General features: G+C 42.4%; 1 protein-coding gene across 1 annotated transcript in view; it reads right to left on the reverse strand.

Annotated features, from left to right (window-relative positions):
- Positions 1 to 25,115, reverse strand: part of LOC139477388 (WSCD family member CG9164-like) — a 64,411-nt gene that overhangs the window by 17,294 nt on the left and 22,002 nt on the right. The gene's annotated exons all lie outside the window — the stretch shown is intronic.

Raw genomic sequence — 25,115 nt, forward strand, 5'->3', positions numbered from 1 at the left:
AATAAGAATAAGTTGTCCCCATAGGACACTGGAGTCCTTAGATGTACTGTCCACATATCTCATATCATATTAGGAGGATAAAATTACTACATAACTATCTTTCAGTACAGCCTTGGGAGTGAGTGAGTGAGTGAGTTGGTTTTAACGCCGCTTTGAACAGTATTCCAGTTACATCACGGCGTGTCAGCTTAATGTGGGAGGAAAGCCCGAAGCGATGCAGGTCTCAGACGTTTACCGCTTCGGTGAAACCCACGAGCATGGGTATGGTGCTGACAAACCTAGAAACATAATCGGGACGAACCGGGATTCGAACCCACAATCGTCGGTTTCTGGCGTGCCCAAGGGACGCAACTCTGCACAGCGAATCGCGGCGCCTGAGACGACTGGGCCACCCATACCCCCAGTACAGCCTTGGAACAAGGCTAAAGGATTTGGTTAGTCTTTGGTGCTTGTGCTACTCATGCCCCCTGGAGATCGTGATAACGACTATGATGGTGATGATGATGATGATGATTATTATTATTATTAGTAGTAGTAGTAGTAGTATAACAATGATTCCCTTGAAGGAGTTCACTCAATACATATTGCTTGAAAGTTAGGCACTTAGTTGTCAGACTTTTGCAAAACTTTTGTGGCCATATAAAGAGACAAAAAAACCATGAAATTCTTTAAGAGCATTATGTTCATCAATATTGCACAACTCAAGTGCCGTTGATATACTCTTTTTCAAAACTAATTTACCAACACAGCAGGCCGTCCTTGCGAAGTGCCAACATTTTGACAGGCTTGCAGTTCCCGCCACAATGACATCGTCTTCTTTTGCTGAGTTCACGGTATACACTCAGTACCGTACAACAAGGTCGGAAAAACATGAAACACGCCAAAAAAATCAATATTCCTAGTAGAAAGACCGTGTTGGTAATTACTTTTTAAATAAACTCGCACAGTATTCAAGGACTCCTCCAGTCGCTAAGCAGACAAAGGACACGCCAAGTGTGCGCCGATGGGTTCGTTCCTCTGCAGGTCGGGCCAAGTTATTACTCTATAATTGCGTTTGGCTGTAATTTCCATCACAGGCCGGTTCAATGGACATATATTTTTGGATGATACGCGGGTCTTTCATCCTCAAGACATCGATGTCAAAGTGCATCAGACATGTCAATAAGTTCGGCTTTAATAATGAAAGTTCATTATTGGTATAGCGTTATCACAGATTGGATTCAAATATTTATACGAACTACAAGGACTTCAGGATTACCTGACCTAAGTTGAGGTCGTAAGATTCTTGGTAAATCAGAGTAAGTTGTTGTGTTTGTATTACCCTAGACAAATGTTACCGAGTGTCTAAATAAACCACCATGTGTTAAAATAATGCATGGCATATATGGTACGTCTGCCTTTCCGCCTTTTTTCGCCTTTTTGAATATATTTCGGCAGAAAATCGAGACTGGTTATTCTCTGGCTTTGACGATTATATAGCGTACGTCATTATGATTTAATGTCAGAATCAATTGAACGTTGTGAAGTTTCAATAGCTTGGAAATACTTATAAATTCAAAACAACAACGCTGGGGAATAATCAATCTCAATTATCTGCCGAAATAGATTCCATTTGGCGTAAAATACAAAATATTGATGCAGATTATATTAACGCATCACAATCAAGACGCAATATCTGCGATAGGTTTTAATAAACTACTAGACGCTAAAATCATGCATTCTTAACGTCACAATCCAGGAAACGTTTTGGCGGACAAATAGCATCGGAATACTTATCGGGCTGTTCAATTAATCATCAATATCTACTACAGTTAACCAAATCAAAATCAGTGTCCTTCCCTACCCGTAGCAGCGCCACGCAATTTGATACCCTCGATGTGCGCCGCCATCTTGTCAATGGCGTTTCTATGTTGACGTTTTGTAAAGACGCGATGTCTTTGCAATAACGTTGTCACGAGTCAAACAACGTTGTCTTTCAGCAGCTAATTATATTTAGCTTTGGTATTAATGTAATGCGTCACTTATCCTCACAGACAAGTGTTGACATTTATGAACGTTAGACCTTTGTCATGGGTTCTTACGATACAATTACGTTATTGATTCAGTGGACAGCGATGTGAATAATTTGATTATTGGTATTCAATTTGAAATATTCAGTGGCTTCATATCTGCGCTGAATCCTAAGTACTAGTCCTTTGCACATTCGATCCTATTTCGACGAGGTTTGCTCGAATTTACAAAGTAACTTGTTTGTTTGTTTGTTGTTTAACGCGGCACTCAGCAATATCCCAGCTATATGACGGCGGTCTGTAAATAATCGAATCGTCACCAGACAATACAGTGATTGAGATCATGAGCATCGATCAACGCAATTGGGATACGATGACATGCATCAACATGTAAGTCAGCAAGCCTGACCACCCGATCCCGTTAGTCGCCTCGTACGACAAGCATAGTCGGCTTTTACGGAAAGCATGGGTTGCTGAAGACCTATTCCTACCCCGGATCTTCAAGGGTCACAAATATCTTGTAAATCTGATCAACTTGATCTCTGGTACAAACTGTAGTATCAAATGTGTATCTAAATAGACCGTCCGCTTATTTTGAAACCATGATGAAGTACAATCTATCGATGGTACAAACTGAAATACCAAACGTTTATCTCCAAATAGACAGTCCATCTTGTATCATGATGAAATTTATATATACCGTATTCGACGTAATAAGCGCCCACGGCGATATTTGCTAATATATTGGCTAGTGAACAATCCCAATTAGCACCCCTTCCGATTGATTAATGTACACAAGACTTATCTATTCGTGTATAATACGCACTCGTGTGTTATATGCACCCTTAATTATGGGCAATTAAATTCTGGAAAATATATCTGTATATAAACAGTTAAGGCTGTCAGCATAATCCAAGAAAATTATCTTTCAACTCTGTTTTTTCCACCAAAATAATATTCTAATAAGAGCCCCCTATTTCTAATTTTGAGAGTGCCCTGGTCGCTTATTAGGTCGAATACGGTAGTCTGTGATGACACCAGGTGTTCGCAAAAAAGGGTCAGCATGCCCTGCCCAACTGGTATCACCCGCCGCTCATACAGTTTCCATAAAAAAGTAAGTGTTTGTAACCTGACGCCACGAAAGTACAATTTTTGTGTCGGAATTGTCGGTCACAACGCGATATTTACTACATGCCTTGTGCATCGTTATCGAATATAGTGCCACCTTGTTATCACGAAATCCAGAGGAAGTTTGGAATTTGTTCGTTATATCGGTAGTTCAGTACTATCGAAGCTTTGTCCTTTTGAATTCCTCACTGAACTTTATATCATCCATGCTCTAATGTAGAAAATTGATATACAACGTCAAAGCCAGGGAATAACCAGTCTCGATTATCCACCGAAACAGATTTAATGGGCGTAAAAGGAAAATCAGCTGTGAAAATATGAATGTGTCATTAAAAATCAGTGATGACACCAGGTGTTCTCGAATTCGGTTTAGTATCCCTGCATTTAGCATGTATTTTTTTTGTTCGCATATAAGTGAGTGAGTTTGGTTTAACGCCACTTTTAACAGTACGCCAGTTATATCACGGCGTGTCAGCTTAATGTGGAAGGAAAGCCCGAAGTGAAGCAGGTCTCAGACGTTTTCCAGACGTTTTCCACTTCGGTGAAACCCAAGAGCATGGGTATGGTGCTGACAAACGTAGAAAAATAATCTGGGCGAACCGGGATTCTAACCCGCAATCATAGGTTTCTGGCGTGTCCAAGGGACCCAACTCTGCACAGCGAATTCCGGCGCCTTAAACGACTGGGCCACCCGTGCCCCCGCGAATATAAGTAACCATCAGTCTTTGAGATACGAGATAACCCGCCTTGGCTGAATGTTAATTTGGATGCTCGTAGTGAAGAGTTGCACCTCGTAGCTAGGCCAGGATCCGCTGAATGTAGGTTCGAATCCCATTTGTACATGAATATGAATCTGTTTCTCTCGGGATCGAACCGCAGCTTATGAGTGTTACAAAAATGGAATGGTTGGATTACGGAAAGGTAAATACTATGATAAACTTAATGCTCTTGGTTGATGTAGCGTTATTGAAATACAGTGATCTATATGGCGTTGATGAGTACACGTGTCACACACGGTTAAGGGAATAGAATATGCTTTCAGCTATCTTTATTATATACTCCAGAATTTTTCGAAGCTGAGAAATTTTGTTTTAATTGTATTGAACATAACACTTGATATTTCATTGCTGTGAACGGAACTATTGCCATACACGAGTTACCTCCCCATAAATTGTCTCCCTTTATCGTACACATTGTTGACTTGCTTTGTAGGTAAATTCCACAATGACAAGACAAAACGATGACTGATGGTCATTTGTGGCGTTAATATCGCTTCATGCCGATTGTTGTTCTCTTAAAAAAGGTTTCGTTAAAAACTGTTAATTTCTCATTTGACTCGTCATCGAGTCTCTTCATGTCGCAAAGCTCATTTTTATTACTTGACGAGCGTGTATTCTTGCGCTTCTAACAGGATATGGTGTCGTAGTTTTAAAAGAACATTGTTGTTAAAGTTGATTTTGTATAGTATCATATCTATAAGTATATAAAGAAATTTCGTGACCCTAAATATTTTTCGTTACTTATCTTTATATTTTTTAAGATTTTTAAAACAACTTTCTTAGTCGCAAATACAAAGGGTGGTGAACCGTCCCTGTGTGTTTTGTAGGGAGAATTTACGTTTCAAGGTTTTACATTTGTAATGAAACAATTTTTCGGTAAACAACTACACAAAAAGTAAATAATAAATAGGATATTTGAGTGAAAATACCATTTTCCCTGCGACTCTTGATGAGAGAAACATGATATTTCACTCGGCACATGAACTATCCTCTATATATAAATGGATGGGGATTTACCCCATACTTAATGAGCAGCCTAAGATCCATGATTTCGGATCAGCAGCATATCAAATTGACCGCCTACAGGTACTGCGGACATGGAGTTCATTAGTCGCCTTGTAATTAGATAAAATTGGGGTCTTGGAGCAATATAATGGCCAGAAGAATGCTCTACAAAATATGACAAACTCTGTCATGATACAGAAATAAGATTATAATTACAAGGTTTCATTTATACCCGAGAGATCGCAATCTCCATCTCCCGGGGCTGCTTCTGATGTAGGCGGCTGGAGCGAACGTGTTGACTTACTCCACGATACCCACTGAATATTCTATACTAAATGCAAAAACTAAGATAAATATAACACAAGAGAGTGTTTGGGTTGTCTTCACTGACTAAATATAGAATTTGCAATAAAAAAATGATTCAATATTGCAGCTACTTTCGATTACATAGATCAGACATATTAAAAACGTACTGCTCCCTCTAAACTCGTTCAATTTAGGACGTTTTGTTTTTCCTGTCATTATGTCAATGCGCAAAAGTCTAATTCTCATTCCAGTATATCTATACAATATACAATATAGCTATACAATATAGCAACGCGATAAATTGCAAAGAACAATGAAGATCGAAGAGTGGTCTATTTCACGAGAAAACATAATTTCTGGTGATTCGAATATGCGTTTGCAAACATGATGACGTCATATCTTGGACGACGTTATTTTTGATAGGGAAGCGTCTAGTAAGTTGTTCTCAATTGATGTAGCTGGGCTACGCAGATAAACGCAGTGGCCGCACGATCGCATCCCAAAGTGGGAGGGATACGACAATCGGTATTAGGAGAAAAGGTACAGATAATGGACGTGAGGATTGCGATAATGTGCGAGAGATACCAAACTTAACCCACCTGTTCGTAAAATGGACTTGTCCGACATTCCGCGTTGGGATTCTATTCGGGGAGTCATCATTATTAAAATTTGGGTAAATACATTTTTTTAAGTTTGTACAGTTTGTCAACATCCTAAAGACGCTGTACATGATGCTGACATCTCGGGACCCTCATAGTTTATCCCCGGTAGCGAATTAAAGATAGGCTAACAAGGGTTACAGATAAGGGTCACGGTTGTGGATACTGGAACCTGATAGTGTATTACATGTTACATAGCAGGGGCCATTGGGAATCATGTACATGTATGTCTTATTTCTTTGTTTGTATTATGTTTAACGCCGCACTCAGCAATATTCCAGCTATATGACGACGGTCTGTAAATAATCGAGTCTGGACCAGACAATCCAGTGATTGATATCATGAGCATCGATCCACACAATTGGGATTGACATGCATCAACCAAGTCAGCGAGCCTGACCACTAGATTCTGTTAGTCGCCTCTTATGACAAGCATAGTCGCCTTTTACGGCGAGCATGAGTTGTTGAAGACCTATTCTACCCCGGAATCTTCAGGGGTCAGAAAGAAAAGAGCTAGTGGATAATGCGTCTTTGTCGGTGGTTCGATCCCCGCTAGCGAAAAGACGTTACAAGATGTTGTCACCCTACCCTGCCCCCCCCCCCCCCCCCCCCCTACCCACACACACACACATTATATACACTTCTGTATGCATCACCACATATTAGAAATGCCGCCACCCAACCCCTTGAAAATGTATTTATAAACTGTATTGTCTCTGGACGGAGAATGTGAAAACAGGCTCCGTGTCCTTATGACCCGGTCTCCCTGCGCGTCCCGGGGGGAGGAGTGTCGACTTTGAAATATTGAAAAAATTAAATGGTTGAGTTGACAAAATTCTGCTTTCATTCGCGAAGGACTTATAAGATAAAATACCAAAAAAGAAAAATGCCAAAATACGACTGAAATGTAAAATGTGTGAGGCATCATGCGTTGATTTTTATTCCGAACAACAATAAAATATTTTTTTACATTTTATGTACATAATTAGATTCATTGTCATTTATTCAATATTATTTAACCCTTTGGGAGATTCCGGGTGTTCCACGGTGACCGATGCATGTAAGAGGCGACTACGTTGATCGGATGGTCAGGCGTGGTAACTTGGTTGATTGCGTGTCATCGTACCCCGACGGCGTGGATCGTTGCTCATGATATCAATCACTGAATTGTGTGTTTAGACTCGACTGTTTACAGGCCACCGTCATATGGGTGGAATATTATAAAGTGCGACTTTAAACAACAAACAAACACACAAACAAACAGACGCTATAAGTAAAAGTGTGTATCACCCTAATCAGTACCAATACACTGGACCCCTGAAGATCCGGGGTAGAAAAGGTCTTCAGCAAACCATGCTTGCCGTAAAAGGCGACAATGCTTGTCGTAAAAGGCGACCAACAGGATCGGGTGGTCAGGCTCGCTGACTTGGTTGATGCATGTCATCGATCCCAATTGCGTGGATCGATGCTCATGATGTCAATCACTAGATTGTCTGGTCCAGACTCGATTATTTATACAGACCGGCGTCGTAGAGCGTGACTGCGGCGTGCGGCGTTCAACAACAAACAAACAAACATCAACACACTGGGGGTATGCCATCTCACGAACGCAGGGTTCAACGCGTGACAGGTCCACATTTCCACACATCACGAGAGATGGCCTTGAAGGGCGTTGTCGCGAGTATTTACGAGCGCGTATTCGTGCAGCTGCCGTCACGCTGCCCTGAATCATCGTCGCTGTCTTCATAACACCTGACTTTAATAAAGTGAAAAACAATTTTTAAACCTCTGCATTCCAGGGCAGTAACCCAACGAAGAAATGCACAAGACTGATGCCTGTGTGGGCATACAATTATACCCATGAATGTGCGTCACCACAGCTATTTTCACAGCAAAATGTTCCTTTTCAGCGGAAGTACAAAAACTATACTACACGATTTCACTTATCTCTTAACCATTATAACAGCGTCCAATTTGAAAATGTTACATTTTTATTGAAATATTGCATTCGTTCAATTGATATATTTGTGCAATCGACTGTAAAGACAAAAATACTCTCCTGTTCAATGGAATAATATTTGGTAGTTTTTATAGCGAAAGGGAAGGGTTGGTTGGTGGGTGGGATTATTTCAAAACGTTCGTGAACAACAGGCTGTTGGAGATTAACGTTCTCTTACTTCGTACTTGCCTACATGTGGGTGAGTGAATGGGTGAGAGATGAGTCGAGATACGTATGGATGCAGATGACTAGAAGCTAATATACAGTAAACTACGGTTATAACGAACACGCTTATAAGAACTGACCGATATAACGAACTTATTTTTTAGTCCCGGCCATTTGTTGTATATATGCTGTATATAATGCTTATAACGAACTACGGTTATAACGAACTAAAATTAGTGGTCCCTTTAAGTTCGTTATAACCGTAGTTTACTGTACAGTAAAGTACGTTTATAACGAACACGCTTATAACGAACTGACGGATATAACGAACTGATTTTTTTGTCCCGTCTATTTGCTATTGTTATACTGTATAAATGCCTATAACGAACTACGGTTATAACATACTAAAGTTAGTGGTCCCTTTGAGTTCGTTATAACCGTAGTTTACTGTACTTGAATACATTTAAAGGAATTATTCATGTACACTATAAAAGAGTGAAGGGTTGTAGTGATAATACCAAGTGTTCGCCAAAAAGTGAGCGTAACCAGCCCTGCCTTTGGCACCCGTCACAAACACATGCAAAGGCAAGTCAGTTGTGTAGCTGACGAAAGGGTTATGCCAACAGTGGTCAGTGTGGATTTCTATTGACCTTGGAATAAAAAATATATAATAAAACACAACATGTGTGGATTTTTCCGGAATTAACGATAGGCTAACAAGGGTTAGCGATATAGATCACATCTGTGGACACTGGAACATGTGTATTAGAGATATTTAGCAGGGGTCATTGGGAATCATGTACATGTATGTTTTATTTGTTTGTTTGTATTATGTTTAACGCCGCACTAAGCAATATTCAAGCTATATGACGACGGTCTGTAAATAATCGAGTCTGGGCCAGACAATCCAGTGATTTATATCATGAGCATCGATCCACGCAATTGGGATTGATTATAAATATTTTAAATATCCAGTACTTGAAGTAAAATATCCCCCCCGCGACGATTCATGTTATGAGCAAGGGACACAGCCTTAATTATTTTGATTCAATTTCAAAGCTCATTGGTCTCATAAAATATGAAATTGGGTAAATTCAGTTATGGCACGATTCACACTCAACTTGGCTCAACATAACAATTCTGGATTTCGTTTACATATTCCTTTGGGCACTAACCAGTCTCATCCTCCGTTTCGTTTCTGAGACTGTTGCTAATAGCATTGTCTTGAAAGTTGGCCAACATTTTATTCTTATTGTGTTATCGATTATCAAAGGTTTGTTCCCTAGAGTTATAATTACTTTCAAAAGCTAAGTATTCTAAGAGAAAAATATTGAGTCTACCATTTGTGGTTACCGTGGGGATTTGGGGTTATTTGTGAGTACGCCCGTGAGGTGTGTGTGTGGGGGGGGGAAGGGGGGGGGGGGGGGACGTGGAGGGGAGAAACGATACACCAGCAGCAGTGATGTTGGTGTATGATCCCGACAACAGCAGACAGTGATGGATAATTCAATAACATCGGCATTTCTTTCACATATATTCTGGTAAGGGGCAATAGACACTCATTCATTTCAGCTGACAAGCTGTTCTGAAGGTAATATTTGCAAGTTAATACGTGATACATTTCATTGAAAGGTGGAATTCATGATGTGACAGTGAGAAACATTGCCTTGTTGGAAAGCCATTGAAGGATCAAATCCATATGGTCTTGTTGCATGGACTTATACGCATTAATGTCCATATTGCCCTGTTGGATTGACATTTAAGCACAAATGACCATTTTGCCATGTAGAGTGGACATTTAAGCATAAATGACCATATTCCCTCGTTGCATTGACATGTAAGCATACATGTCCATATTGTCCCGTTGGATGGGCATTCAAGAATAAATGACAATTTTTCCTTGTTGCGTGGACCTATTAGCAGAAATGTCCATATTGCCCTGTTGGATTGACATTTAAGCACAAATGACCATTTTGCCCTGTAGAGTGTACATTTAAGCATAAATGACCATATTGCCTCGTTGCATTGACCTGTAAGCATAAATGTCCATATTGCCCCGCTGGGTGGAAATTCAAGCATAAATGGCAATTTTGCCCTGTTGATTGAAAATTTTTCAAGCATAAATGGCCATATATCCTTTTTGCATGGACCTGTAATCAGAAAGGTCTATATTGCCTTGATGGATTGACATTTAAGCATAATGATGTTATTAATAGTAATATGATCTGCAGATATGTCAGAAACAGGGTACATTGTGCACATGTACCTAAAGTTTATAACACATTTCAGGTTAAGGAACTTGTTAACAGGGGACCGGACTCGGGCCTATTGGTAGCCCCAGGAACATTGACTTGTCATTCAAATCACACTTATAACACTCAATTTTGTAGCCCAGACCGGAAGGTCGGTGCTTCGAGTCCACTGGTCGCGTCATAAAACAGATGTTTAAAAAACCAATTCTCGGCATTCAAGTGATACAACAAGGACTGGTCGGCTCGGAGTCAGTATAAAGTGTCTGAATTGGGTAGCCATGTTAAACTGCGGCATGGTATCTCAGTGGGCTACCACTAACGAAACAATGTCTCAGTTCGACGAGACCCTTATTGCAATATCTAATTGTAATGGGCACCAGGTCGAGGGATACTTTCTCTTGACAACGAGGTTGAATTCGGAAAATAATGCCTTACCGGGACCAAACTCTATTATTTAGACTAAGGTTTAAGGTTTATATATTACATCACCCTCGCCCTTATCTGTCACCTACAAGTCTTCGTAAAAAAACATCGATTCGCATCATGGGTACAATGTTTGAAGACCATGCCCCCCCCCCCCTCCCACACACACACACACACACACGCGCGCGCGCACACACACACTCCTTTTTTTTGGTAGTGCTGGAAAACTGCTAAAAGCGGCGTAAAATCACACTCACTCATAAACAACATTTTCTAATACATGGAATCAAAACGCTAAGCAAATATTACTTTTTCATTGTCAATATAAGGTAAATTTGGCAAAATATATCTGAAAAGTAAGAATCCTAGATCAATATATTGAAATTAATCATTCATACGGGAAAATCACGAAATCACGAAGACTGAATGACATTCAAAAGTCAATGCTATTATCCTTCTTTATTGGAAAGACACCGAAACAAATGGGAAATTCTTGAGGTTCATCGGTCAATACTCCAAAATTATTCATGTGCAGCAGCTTCCGTGTGTATTAAATAAAACACAAAGTCAATACTAAATATTGCAGAACTCCCTTTAAAAAAGAGAGTCCAATTTAACAGGTTAAATGAAAAAAAATGAACCCATTGATTTACGTCTACAAATGGGCAACTGACGAAAATCTTTGACATTGTAATTAGATAGACAAAGTTACAATGAGCTTAAACTGGCAAAAAACACCTGGAAGTAATTTAACCAGGATCTAATCTGGTCAAAGTTTCTTGACAAAAAATGCTAAAATGGCGGAGTGCACATTTGTGCAGCGGTAAGAAGAGCCGGGTGATTTATAACGTCGAGTCCCATATGCATGGTTAATTAAAATGTATATATTACATTGAAATGAATGTCTTGTGCTGTTGGTGTACGTGTCTTGTTGGGAAAAAAAGTACTGCGCCCACGCTCAATATTTCCGTCACAATGTTCTCTGGAGGTTATGCTACAGGATTTGGTTTGGTTTGTTTGTTGTTTTAACGCCGCACTCAGCAATATTACAGCTATATGACGGCGGTCTGTAAATAATCGAGTCTGGATCAGACCAACCCGTGATTGACATCATGAGCATCGATCTACGCTGTTTGGGATACGATGACATCCTTCAACCATGTCAGCGAGCCTGACCACACGATCCTGTTAGTCGCCTCTAACGACAAGCATAGTGGCCTTTTACGGCAAGCATGGGTTGCTGAAGACCTATTCTACCCCGGATCTTCACGGGTCTTATGCTACAGTCAAAAATACATTTTTCTTTTTTTTGTTTTTATGCTACGGGAAGACAGTACATATGCTTACAGAAGCCTTTCCCCTTTAAAAGATACTGCGTGACTTGCTAAACTATTTCAAGTAGCAAGGCAGGGTGGTTAAGATTAAATCCTAGCCTCAGACACTTTAACTGTGTGTTTGGTAACGGATTTAGATCGTAAATATATAACGTCAACGCCAGAGAGTAACCAGCCTCAGTTATCCGTCCAAACAGATTACGGTGGGCTAAAAGGCAAAATTGCGGTGAGAACGATATGAATGGGTCACTGAAAAAATTGATGACACTTTGTGTTTGTGAAAAGGGTAAACATATCTTGCCCTACGGGATGAACTCGCCACAATGTGCATAGGAAAGTATGTATTTGTTGCATGACGTCGGACATATGTACTCCTGTTTGGCGTCGGCGGCCAAACAATCAGGTGATCGACCAAAAAAATACACAGCATCTTGTCAAGACGTTTTCGCTTAATAGGAGGTGAGGTGAGGGTTCAACGTCGCGTCCAAGATTATTGCACTTATATAGCGACGTGCATGTGTGTGTGTGTGTGTTTGTGTGTGTGTGTGCGTGCGTGGCTGCTTGTACTAGTCCGGACTGATGCCGATTTATAGTGCTAGCACACTGAGATACCATGCCGCAGTTTAACATGAATACCCCACTCAGACACAGTATACTGACTCCGAGCCGAACAGTCCTTGTTTTAACCCCTTAATGCCGAGCACCAGACAGGGTAACAACAAGTACCATTTTTTAACGTCCGGGCGGACGCTCTACCACTAGACCACAGAGGCGATCTCTTAATAGAAAGGTTGTAATTAGTTACAGGTTATAGCAACAGGCTGGTGTGTTATTTTCATGTCAACGTTTTATTAGCAGAGGATATGTGTCGTTTCTTATCAAATAATGTGTTATCTCACCGAGTGAACTTACAAAGTTTATATGGTCAGGACGTTGTTATATTGACGTTGAGGTATAGCCTGAAGGTCAAACTCGACTACTTACTGGCGCAGCGAATCTTCATGGGGCAAGGGAGATAACTGACTATAAACGTCCAGTTTTCCAACCTTGCCGAACAAGGCTGGAATATCTGAGGTATATTTTGACTGGTCTATCGAGTCTATGCATATCTAATCAAATTCGCATAACCTCATCGACATTCTCTTCGCAAACAACATGGCGACTGCCGTGCAGATTTCGGTTGATAGCGGGATTTGCAAAGCATGTGTACCGTCAACTAGGCGTCGACAGATATATTTTTTCAAATCTTTTTAGGTTTTTAATCAGCGTGTTCAAGTCTGCTGTCACTGTTGGCGCTACAATCCAGTACGATCCAGCCAGAAATTCCAGTCGGCAAGGGCGGAAACTGGACATTTATCGTCAATTAACTCCTTTGCCTGAGGAAGATGAACACAGGATGCGACAATGATACAAATTCCTTTGACGTAAAACAGAAAAGTCATAAGTTAATCTCTCATATACTGCACAGGAGTAAGTGTAAGAGACCGACTCCATTTGTTAAGGGGCGGTCGGGTAGCCTGGTGCTTAAAGCGTTCGCACGTCACGCCGAAGACCGGGTTCGTTTCCCGACATGGGTACAATGTGTGAGGCCCATTTCTGGTGTCCCCAGCCGTGATATTACTGGAATATTGCTAAAAGCGGCGTAAAACAATACCCCCCCCCCCCCCCCCCCCCCCCCTCCCTCCATTTGTTACATGGTTCATTGTCTTCTCCCGTCAATTTTCTGACCGACCACCGCGTATCGTATTTCAATGGGTGCTTCCATCATAAATCTCATCAACTTCCGATGACTTGATTTAGCAGTAATCCCGGTTAATTTAGTTGTATCAAACGTTTGGCCTGGAAATATATATTACTATGTTACCACGAGAAAAATTTAGACATGCTCTGGCTAGATTACGGTGTGGTTCCCATCATCTTCGGATCGAATCTGGTCGACACAAAATGGAACCTAGCGTGGAACGAGTTTGCAAAGCATGTATATAGAATGTTGAAGTGAGTGAGTGAGTGAGTTGGGTTTAACGCCGCTTTTAACAGTATTCCAGTTATATCGCGGCGTGTCAGCTTAATGTGGGAGGAAAGCCCGAAGTGATGCAGGTCTCAGACGTTTACCACTTCGGTGAAACCCACGAGCACGGGTATGGTGCTGACAAACCTAGAAACATAATTGGGGCGAACCGGGATTCGAACCCACAATCATAGGTTTCTGGCGTGCCCAAGGGACGCAACTCTGCACAGCGAATCGCGGTGCCTTAGACTACTGGGCCACCCGTGCCCCCTAGAATGTTGAAGATGAATACCATTTTATTCCAATATGCAGATGTTACCAGATACCGAGGGCAGAGTTTATACCAAGAAAATATTATGAATTCCAACCAGGCAAAAATTCAACATCCTAATGTCATCTGTCCATCGAGCATTTGTACAACGTCTTTCTTAGTTTATTGTTAAAGCCATGTATCTTAGACAATCATTGTTAAATACATAAATGTGATCCTCGAACTTCCACTGTACATTTACCGTTCGTATCATGGGCCTATGGCCTACAATACACTTGAAATAAAGACAACTGATAGTTGTCTCCTCCAGGGACATCTCGACGTCCAACCTACCAGATGATAGCATGATATCTGTGGTCAAACTTTGTGACTGGACATGTCACATCGTACCAAGAAGCTATACCCCCACCATACCCCTGTCAAGATTCCGGGTTAGAAAAGATCTTTTGTAGTTGAAACCAACAGCATAGCATGATGGGACACGTGAAGATGCGGGCTAGCATTGGTCTTCAGCTTCCCATGCTTGGCGTTGGAGGCGACCAACAGGATCGGGTGGTCAGGCTCGCTGACTTGTTGATGCATGTCTTATCCAAATTACTTTGATCGATGTTCATGATGTCATTCACTGTCTGGTCCAGACTTCATTATTTACAGTCCGCCGTCATGAAGCTGGACTATTACTTCAACAATGTGACTGTATTAGTGATTTATTGAGTGAGAATTATTGTACGCCGCTTTTTACAACATTCCAGCAATACCAGGGCAGGGGGCACCAGAAATGGGCTACACACATTGTACCCAAGTGGGAATCAAACCCAGGCCTTCGGTGTGACTCACGAACGCTTGAACTACTGAGCGACCACACCGCCCCGACTGGAATGTTGACTGGGACATAAAACAACATTCACTCACTTATTCGCCGGACTGACTAAAGGTACCAGAAATATCTACAACGTCGTACAAATACATGAAAAAAAACAGGCACTCATAAACTTTCATGTGTTTCAATGTGGGTGATTTTCCAGCATATATTGTTAGTTTTATTGCAGGCACTTCGTCACTCATCCCATATAATGGGGGAAACATGTTCTATGGAACCACGAGGGCAGATAAACCTTTCTTGTGGGTACACCAACCAATTCCCAGCACCGTGTAACGGTGAATCGTGCACGTATTAACTGTATCTGAATTGGCCTTTATGACTAACGTGCCAATTCAACGTGAAGAATTGCATCCCATGATAACATCTGATATCAGACAAACCAAATCGATGACTTTTAAGCACCCACTTGCAGGAAACACAAGTCATAAATTTGACCAAAAAAATAAAATACAACAATAAAACATTAAATTCAAAGCAATCAACTTTAACAATCTCAGACATGAAACGAACCAAATTCAAGCGTAGGATATTTGACAAAAAGATCAAATAAAATATTTAATCGATTTCCAGCAGTTGTTGTAATATCAAAATGCTTATGGGAATATATGAAAATGAACACGTCAATATTTAACTTCAGCCTTGTCTCGCGCCAGCGACACCGGCACCGGCAGAGAAATCTGATACGGCAACGTCGCAAACGCCTTACCCCGTTAGCCTCAGTGTCCAGGGGGCGCGGGTGGCCCAGTCGTCTAAGGCGCCGCGATTCGCTGTGCAGAGTCGCGTCCCTTGGGCACGCCAGAAACCTATGACTGTGGGTTCGAATCCCGGTTCGCCCTGATTATGTTTCTAGGTTTGTCAGCACCATACCCGTGCTCGTGGGTTTCACCGAAGTGGTAAACGTCTGAGACCTGCATCACTTCGGGCTTTCCTCCCACATTAAGCTGACACGCCGTGATATAGCTGGAATACTGTTAAAAGCGGCGTTAAACCCAACTCACTCACTCAGTGTCCAAAGAGGATCTCCGCACAGGGATGTTTAATAATACAAGACGGGGTTGGTGCCCGAGAGTTGAGTGCGGCGAAATCACTCGAGAAAACAATCGATTTGAGCGTACCGCCCAAAGGAAACCTGGCGTGGTTGGAAGAAGCGACAGGGTAGAAGTAAGACATCTTCCAGCACGAAATTGGCAGTGTGGAGGCGTACTAAGAGATTGAGAGTAGCTGATTTGATAATGGTAATCAGGGTGAACCTATATGGCTCAGAAGTAGATTATCATGTTTTGAGGGTCGTAGGAAGCCTAATACTATTTAACTGATTAAAATGGACTTTGTCCGAGAGTTGTCTTTCTGCTGATGCTCGTGTGCAGCATCAAAGGTCATCCGGGTCACGGAAACAATAAGTCTGGTACTACATGGATGGCAGTTCCGACGTCTGTGACTGGGTTCAGTGAAAGCGACATTGACAACGACGACGTGTTTACGGTTCGGCTTTATCTACTGGTTTTGCGGCATCTGCACTGGTGGGGTGCGTTTCACCTCGCTGTGGAGAGTTGCGTTCCTTGGCCGTGCAAGGATCCGATCGGCGTCTGTTCGCGTCAACCGATTTCTACAACAGCCACTGGGTTCCACCAAAATGGCAAACGTTTACGATCAGCGTTACGTCACAGAGTAAATAGATCCTATAACGTGATGTGACCCGTGAAGATTCGGGGTAGAACAGGTCTTCAGCAACCCATGCCTGCTGTAAAAGGCGACAAATGGTAGATAGATAGATAGATAGAGAGATAGACAGATGATAGATAGATAGATAGATAGATAGATGGATAGTAGCATGGAAATGTACAAATTGGCTAAATATGATGCTCGTATCATGACATCGCTGATACATATATTCTTTGCACAGAAACAGCACACGTCAGCGGCAAGGGCTTCGGTAATCAAGTGCTGATATATACATGGACGACTCAGTACGCTGATTGCACATAAATCTCTGCTGACAAGATCAAGTTGCTCTAGAAAGGGAAAGTCATCGGTCACTCAGACACAAGTGGAAATTACTTGCAAGATGAAAGCCTTGAGTAGACTCAATGAAGTAGGATTGGAATGGGTTATATTAGTGGATAACCTCATTGATTTGACAAACACGCTATCTTTCGCCGAAATATTTAGTCCCAGGAATAGTCAAAAGTCACTTAACATTCCCAAGAACGATATGGATATTCATAATAATATTTTATGTATTATCGACTGCAGCTCTAGTTATAATGTCAATGAACTATCTTGGAGGTATTAATCTTTCAAAGATGGAAGCTGGACGAGCCTTGTGTCAATGAAGCTTTTATTTAGTCTTTGTTAGTAGTGTGCCAAAAGACGAAAAAAATGGCACTTGTTGTTACCCTGCCTGGCGCTCGGCATTAAGGGGATGCAACAAAGACTAGTCGGCTCGGAGTCTGGGACCTGCATCACTTCGGGCTTTCCTCCCACATTAAGCCGTGATATAACTGGAACTCACTCTCTAACACTGAACGCCCCGGCCACTACATCGCTTCTTGTCGCCTGAACGGGGTGAAGATCTCATCCTCATCCCATTTGTCCAAGCAGTGAAAGGTCGGGTGAATTAGTATGTGATATTTACAGTGTCACGGTGTAAGGAAATTCATTCATTGCAAAGTTCATGCCTTGGCATTCGAACACCGAGGAATATGTACAAGGAGTGAAGTTGATTGCACTCCTCGCCTTCAAATGCGGAGACCCGCTACACCGCGTGCCCCTTGTCTGCAGCAAACGCTTTATAGATTAAGTTGAAGAATTTTAAGGACAAATGTAAATAATTAATTAATTATTCTCTTGTCTCGTGATAACAAGTTTGCCTTTATGCGCGCGTTGAATTTTACATTGCAAAACGTTATGTTCACTGTTCAGCTCGCCAATGTAAAAGCCTCTTGTCCCCGCGTCCTTATGATGTGTTTCATGTATATATGTAGGGATGCTCTCTCCTTATGATGTGTTTCATGTATATGTGAGGGATGCTCTCTCCTTATGATGTGTTTCATGTATATATGTAGGAATGCTCTCTCCTTATGATGTGTTCCATGTATGTATGTAGGGATGCTCTCTCCTTATGATGTGTTCCATGTATATATGTAGGGATACTCTCTCCTTATGATGTGTTTCATGTATATATGTAGGGATGCTCTCTCCTTATGATGTGTTTCATGTATATATGTAGGAATGCTCTCTCCTTATCATGTGTTTCATGTATATATGTATGGATGCTCTCTCTCCTTATGATGTGTTTCATGCATATATGTAGGGATGCTCTGTCCTTATGTTGTGTTCCATGTATATATGTAGGGATGCTCTCTCCTTATGATGTGTTTCATGTATATATGTAGGGATGCTCTCTCCTTATGATGTGTTTCATGTATATAAGTAGGGATGCTCTCTCCTTATGATGTGTTTCATGTATATATGTAGGGATGCTCTCTCCTTATGATGTGTTTCATGTATATATGTAGGGATGCTCTCTCCTTATGATGTGTTTCATGTATATATGTAGGGATGCTCTCTCCTTATGATGTGTTTCATGTATAGATGTAGGGATGCTCTCTCCTTATGATGTGTTCCATGTATATGTGCAGGGATACTCTCTCCTTATGATGTGTTTCATGTATATATGCAGGGATACTCTCTCCTTATGATGTGTTTCATGTACATATGTAGGGATGCTCTGTCCTTATGTTGTGTTCCATGTATATATGTAGGGATGCTCTCTCCTTATGATGTGTTTCATGTATATATGTAGGGATGCTCTCTCCTTATGATGTGTTCCATGTATATATGTAGGGATGCTCTCTCCTTATGATGTGTTTCATGTATATGTGAGGGATGCTCTCTCCTTATGATGTGTTTCATGTATATATGTAGGGATGCTCTCTCCTTATGATGTGTTTCATGTATATATGTAGGAATGCTCTCTCCTTATCATGTGTTTCATGTATATATGTATGGATGCTCTCTCTCCTTATGATGTGTTTCATGCATATATGTAGGGATGCTCTGTCCTTATGTTGTGTTCCATGTATATATGTAGGGATGCTCTCTCCTTATGATGTGTTTCATGTATATATGTAGGGATGCTCTCTCCTTATGATGTGTTTCATGTATATAAGTAGGGATGCTCTCTCCTTATGATGTGTTTCATGTATATATGTAGGGATGCTCTCTCCTTATGATGTGTTTCATGTATATATGTAGGGATGCTCTCTCCTTATGATGTGTTTCATGTATATATGTAGGGATGCTCTCTCCTTATGATGTGTTTCATGTATATATGTAGGGATGCTCTCTCCTTATGATGTGTTTCATGTATATATGTAGGGATGCTATCTCCTTATGATGTGTTTCATGTATATATGTTGGGATGCTCTCTCCTTATGATGTGTTTCATGTATAGATGTAGGGATGCTCTCTCCTTATGATGTGTTCCATGTATATGTGCAGGGATACTCTCTCCTTATGATGTGTTTCATGTATATATGCAGGGATACTCTCTCCTTATGATGTGTTTCATGTACATATGTAGGGATACTCTCTCCTTATGATGTGTTCCATGTATATATGTAGGGATGCTCTCTCCTTATGATGTGTTTCATGCATATATGTAATGAAGCTCGTCATGTAAGGAAGCTCCTTATGACGTGTTATCCCGTGTTCCAATGATTGGATGAGATTTAATGCGATAAAAACCTTTTCCACAATCACAAGAGGTGAGGTGAAATTGGGTTTAACGTCGCGTCCAAGATTATTGCACTTATACAGCGACTTGCATGCACGAGTGTGGTGTTTGTGTGGCTGCTTGTACTAGTCCGGACTGATGCCGATTTATAGTGCTAGCTCACTGAGATACCATGCCGCAGTTTAACGTGAATACCCCACTCAGACACAGTAGCCGACCAGTCCTTGTTGTAGCCCCTTAATGCCGAGCGTCAGACAGGGTAACAACAAGTACCATCTTTTAACGTCTTTTGGTATGACGCGGTCGGGGATCGAACCCCAGACCTTCCGCTCTCCGGGCGGACGCTCTACCATTAGACCACGAAGGCGGTCCACAATCACAAGAAATCTCTGCCAAAAGCAGCGTGTACTACACAATTCCGACCATAGCATGAGCATGTGTCATATGAATCACCATCACATTGGTGACACCAGGTGTTCGCGTAAAGTGAGTGCACCCGCCACAAACACACGCAAAGGCAAGTCAACGGTTCACTGAAACTTCTGACCTTGTCTTGATGCACACTCATATTATGGGAGCCGCCTAGGGGTCTGTGCCTTGACATTGCTAGCTTATAGCTAAAAACATCATAAAAGCATCTTCGCCCACCCACATTTGTTTGTTTACTCGCACCGGTGAAGCCAATCAAGGTGACCCACTCAGACTTGTCAATTATATCAGTCCAATGTCCCCACATATATCCAAATCAGTTGTTCGGCGAGTTACGGGGAGGAACGGGGCCCTGGGCCCACTTGAACAAAGTGATCTTAGCTCTAAGACTATCGTAAGCCTATGTTAAAGTACCGGTGAAGCCGCCAAGCAAGGTGACCCACTCAGACTTGTAGATTATATCAGTCCAATGTCCCCACATATATCCAAATCAGTTGTTCGGCGAGTTACCTTATCTCGCCAGATATGCTGTCATGCCACTGATGGTCACGTGGACAGGTACATCAGCCTTTTATGTTCCGCGATATCAAGGTGAGCAAGGTCAAGGTGACCTGCACCGTAACAATGGGCCCCCTAATATACTTACGTGGAACACGCGAGATACAGATACGTCATACAGATAACATAATAACCCGAAACATTCTTCCGACAATTTCTATGACCACATAATGCCCTGTGTGGTCAATTGTTGTTGTGCTATTTAGTATTTGTTAGTTCATACACAACTGGGGTGATGTGAAATGGGGTTTAACGTCGCGTCCAAGGTTATTGCACTTATATATATAACGACGTGCATGTGATTTATAGTGCTAGCTCTGGTAGCTTAGTGTGTCTGCTACCTTAGTGTGTCTGGTAGCTTAGTGTGTCTGGTACCTTAGTATGTCTGATACCTTAGTGTGTCTGGTAGCTTAGTGTGTCTGACACCTTAGTGTGCCTGCTACCTTAGTGTGTCTGGTACCTTAGTGTGTCTGGTACCTTAGTGTGTCTGGTAGCTTAGTGTGTCTGACACCTTAGTGTGCCTGCTACCTTAGTGTGTCTGGTACCTTAGTGTGTCTGGTACCTTAGTGTGTCTGACACCTTAGTGTGTCTGACACCTTAGTGTGCCTGACACCTTAGTGTGCCTGCTACCGTGCATGTGATTTATAGTGCTAGCTCACTGAGTTACATTGCCGCAGTTTAACACTAATACCCAACTCAGGCGCTGTATACTGACTCCAAGCCCACTAGTCCTTGTTTTAGCCCCTTCATGCCGAGCGCCAGACAGGGTAACAACAAGTACCATCTTTTAATGCTTTTGGTTCTGTGCTCTTGGCGTGTCTGACACCTAAGTGTGTCTGCTACCTGAGTGTGTCTGGTAGCTTAGTGTGTCTGGTAGCTTAGTGTGTCTGGTACCTAAGTGTGTCTGGTACCTTAGTGTGTCTGGTACCTTAGTGTGTCTGGTACCTTAGCGTGTCTGGCAGCTTAGTATGTCTGATACCTTAGTGTGTCTGGTAGCTTAGTATGTCTGATACCTTTGTGTGTCTGGCAGCTTAGTATGTCTGATACCTTAGTGTGTCTGGCAGCTTAGTATGTCTGATACCTTAGTGTGTCTGATACCTTAGCGTGTCTGGCAGCTTAGTGTGCCTGGTAGCTTAGTATGTCTGATACCATTAGCGTGTCTGGCAGCTTAGTATGTCTGGTACCTTAGTGTGTCTGGCAGCTTAGTATGTCTGATACCTTAGCGTGTCTGGCAGCTTAGTGTGCCTGGTACCTTAGTGTGTCTGGCAGCTTAGTGTGTCTGGTACCTTAGTGTGTCTGATACCTTAGTGTGTCTGGTACCTTAGTGTGTCTGATACCTTAGTGTGTCTGATACCTTAGTGTGTCTGACACCTTAGTGTGTCTGCTACCTTAGTGTGTCTGACACCTTAGTGTGTCTGATACCTTAGTGTGTCTGATACCTTAGTGTGTCTGATACCTTAGTGTGTCTGATACCTTAGTGTGTCTGACACCTTAGTGTGTCTGCTACCTTAGTGTCTCTGACACCTTAGTGTGTCTGCTACCTTAGTGTATCTGATACCTTAGTGTGTCTGGCAGCTTAGTGTGCCTGGTACCTTAGTGTGTCTGATACCTTAGCGTGTCTGGCAGCTTAGTGTGCCTGGTAACTTAGTGCGTCTGATACCTTAACGTGTCTGGCAGCTTAGTGTGCCTGGTAGCTTAGTGTGTCTGATACCTTAGCGTGTCTGGCAGCTTAGTGTGTCTGATACCTTAGTGTGTCTGGCAGCTTAGTGTGCCTGGTACCTTAGTGTGTCAGGCAGCTTAGTGTGCCTGGTAGCTTAGCGTGTCTGGCAGCTTAGTGTGCCTGGTACCTTAGTGTGTCTGGTAGCTTAGTGTGTCTGATACCTTAGTGTGTCTGGCAGCTTAGTGTGCCTGGTACCTTAGTGTATCAGGCAGCTTAGTGTGTCTGGTACCTTAGCGTGTCTGGCAGCTTAGTGTGCCTGGTACCTTAGTGTGTCTGGCAGCTTAGTGTGTCTGCTACCTTAGTGTGTCTGATACCTTAGCGTTTCTGGCAACTTAGTGTGTCTGGCAGCTTAGTGTGCCTGGTACCTTAGTGTGTCTGGCAGCTTAGTGTGCCTGGTACCTTAGTGTGTCTGGCAGCTTAGTGTGTCTGCTACCTTAGTGTGTCTGATACCTTAGCGTGTCTGGCAGCTTAGTGTGTCTGGCAGCTTAGTGTGCCTGGTAGCTTAGTGTGTCTGGCAGCTTAGTGTGCCTGGTACCTTAGTGTGTCTGGCAGCTTAGTGTGTCTGCTACCTTAGTGTGTCTGACACCTTAGTGTGTCTGCTACCTTAGTGTATCTGATACCTTAGTGTGTCTGGTAGCTTAGTGTGTCTGGTAGCTTAGTGTGCCTGGTACCTTAGTGTGTCTGGCAGCTTAGTGTGTCTGCTACCTTAGTGTGTCTGACACCTTAGTGTGTCTGCTACCTTAGTGTATCTGATACCTTAGTGTGTCTGGTAGCTTAGTGTGTCTGGTAGCTTAGTGTGTCTGATACCTTAGTGTGTCTGGCAGCTTAGTGTGCCTGGTAGCTTAGCGTGTCTGGCAGCTTAGTGTGCCTGGTACCTTAGTGTGTCTGGCAGCTTAGTGTGTCTGATACCTTAGTGTGTCTGGCAGCTTAGTGTGCCTGGTAGCTTAGCGTGTCTGGCAGCTTAGTGTGCCTGGTAGCTTAGTGTGTCTGATACCTTAGCGTGTCTGGCAGCTTAGTGTGCCTGGTAGCTTAGTGCGTCTGATACCTTAGCGTGTCTGGCAGCTTAGTGTGCCTGGTAGCTTAGTGTGTCTGATACCATAGCGTGTCTGGCAGCTTAGTGTGCCTGGTACCTTAGTGTGTCTGGCAGCTTAGTGTGTCTGCTACCTTAGTGTGTCTGACACCTTAGTGTGTCTGCTACCTTAGTGTATCTGATACCTTAGTGTGTCTGGTAGCTTAGTGTGTCTGGTAGCTTAGTGTGTCTGATACCTTAGTGTGTCTGGCAGCTTAGTGTGCCTGGTAGCTTAGCGTGTCTGGCAGCTTAGTGTGCCTGGTACCTTAGTGTGTCTGGCAGCTTAGTGTGTCTGCTACCTTAGTGTGTCTGACACCTTAGTGTGTCTGCTACCTTAGTGTATCTGATACCTTAGTGTGTCTGGTAGCTTAGTGTGTCTGGTAGCTTAGTGTGTCTGATACCTTAGCGTGTCTGGCAGCTTAGTGTGCCTGGTAGCTTAGCGTGTCTGGCAGCTTAGTGTGCCTGGTAGCTTAGTGTGTCTGGCAGCTTAGCGTGTCTGGCAGCTTAGTGTGTCTGATACCTTAGTGTGTCTGGCAGCTTAGTGTGCCTGGTACCTTAGTGTGTCTGGCAGCTTAGTGTGCCTGGTACCTTAGTGTGTCTGGCAGCTTAGTGTGCCTGGTACCTTAGTGTGTCTGGCAGCTTAGTGTGCCTGGTACCTTAGTGTGTCTGGCACCTTAGTGTGCCTGGTACCTTAGTGTGTCTGCTACCTTAGTGTGTCTGATACCTTAGCGTGTCTGGCAGCTTAGTGTTCCTGGTACCCCTCCACGATACAATGAGACACTTTTGTCAAGTCAGTGAAGTCAGCGGAGTCTATACTTTTATACAAGTCATTTTATAAGCATCAAACAACTGATGCCATTTCTATAGTAGGTATATAGAACATTCCAAATCAGCAATTACCTTCCAAAATACAGCTCCAAACAGGGAATCGAACTCGGTCTCTCTGTACTGTACCATCTCGACTATCTTTTCAACTGTGTTGTTTATTGTTTAAGTCAATCTTACGATCCTTTCAAAGTGTTATCAACATAGCATAATGAGTTATGTGTTTTTTGTGTACAGCAAACACATTAAGATAAGATCTTAGTTCTCGCAACAGCTAAGCATGTGTCTCCTGGCAGCGAGAACTAAGACCTTATTTTAATGACATTGTTTGTATTGAAATTTATAACACATCAATATGACCCTACATACTTATAAATACATTCATGAGTCCTCGCTAAATCCCACACAGAGACCAGGGCCCCCTTCCTTAAAGCGATCTTAGCACTACGATGATCGTAAGCCTATGTTAAAGTATGGGACTTACAATCATCTTAGTACTAAGATCGCTTTGAGGAACGGGGCCCTGGGCCCACTTGAACAAGGTGATCTTAGCGT

This window comes from Haliotis cracherodii, unplaced genomic scaffold, assembly GCF_022045235.1.
Source record: "Haliotis cracherodii isolate W230 unplaced genomic scaffold, xgHalCrac1.p SCAF_33, whole genome shotgun sequence".
Taxonomy (NCBI): Eukaryota; Metazoa; Mollusca; class Gastropoda; order Lepetellida; family Haliotidae; genus Haliotis; species Haliotis cracherodii.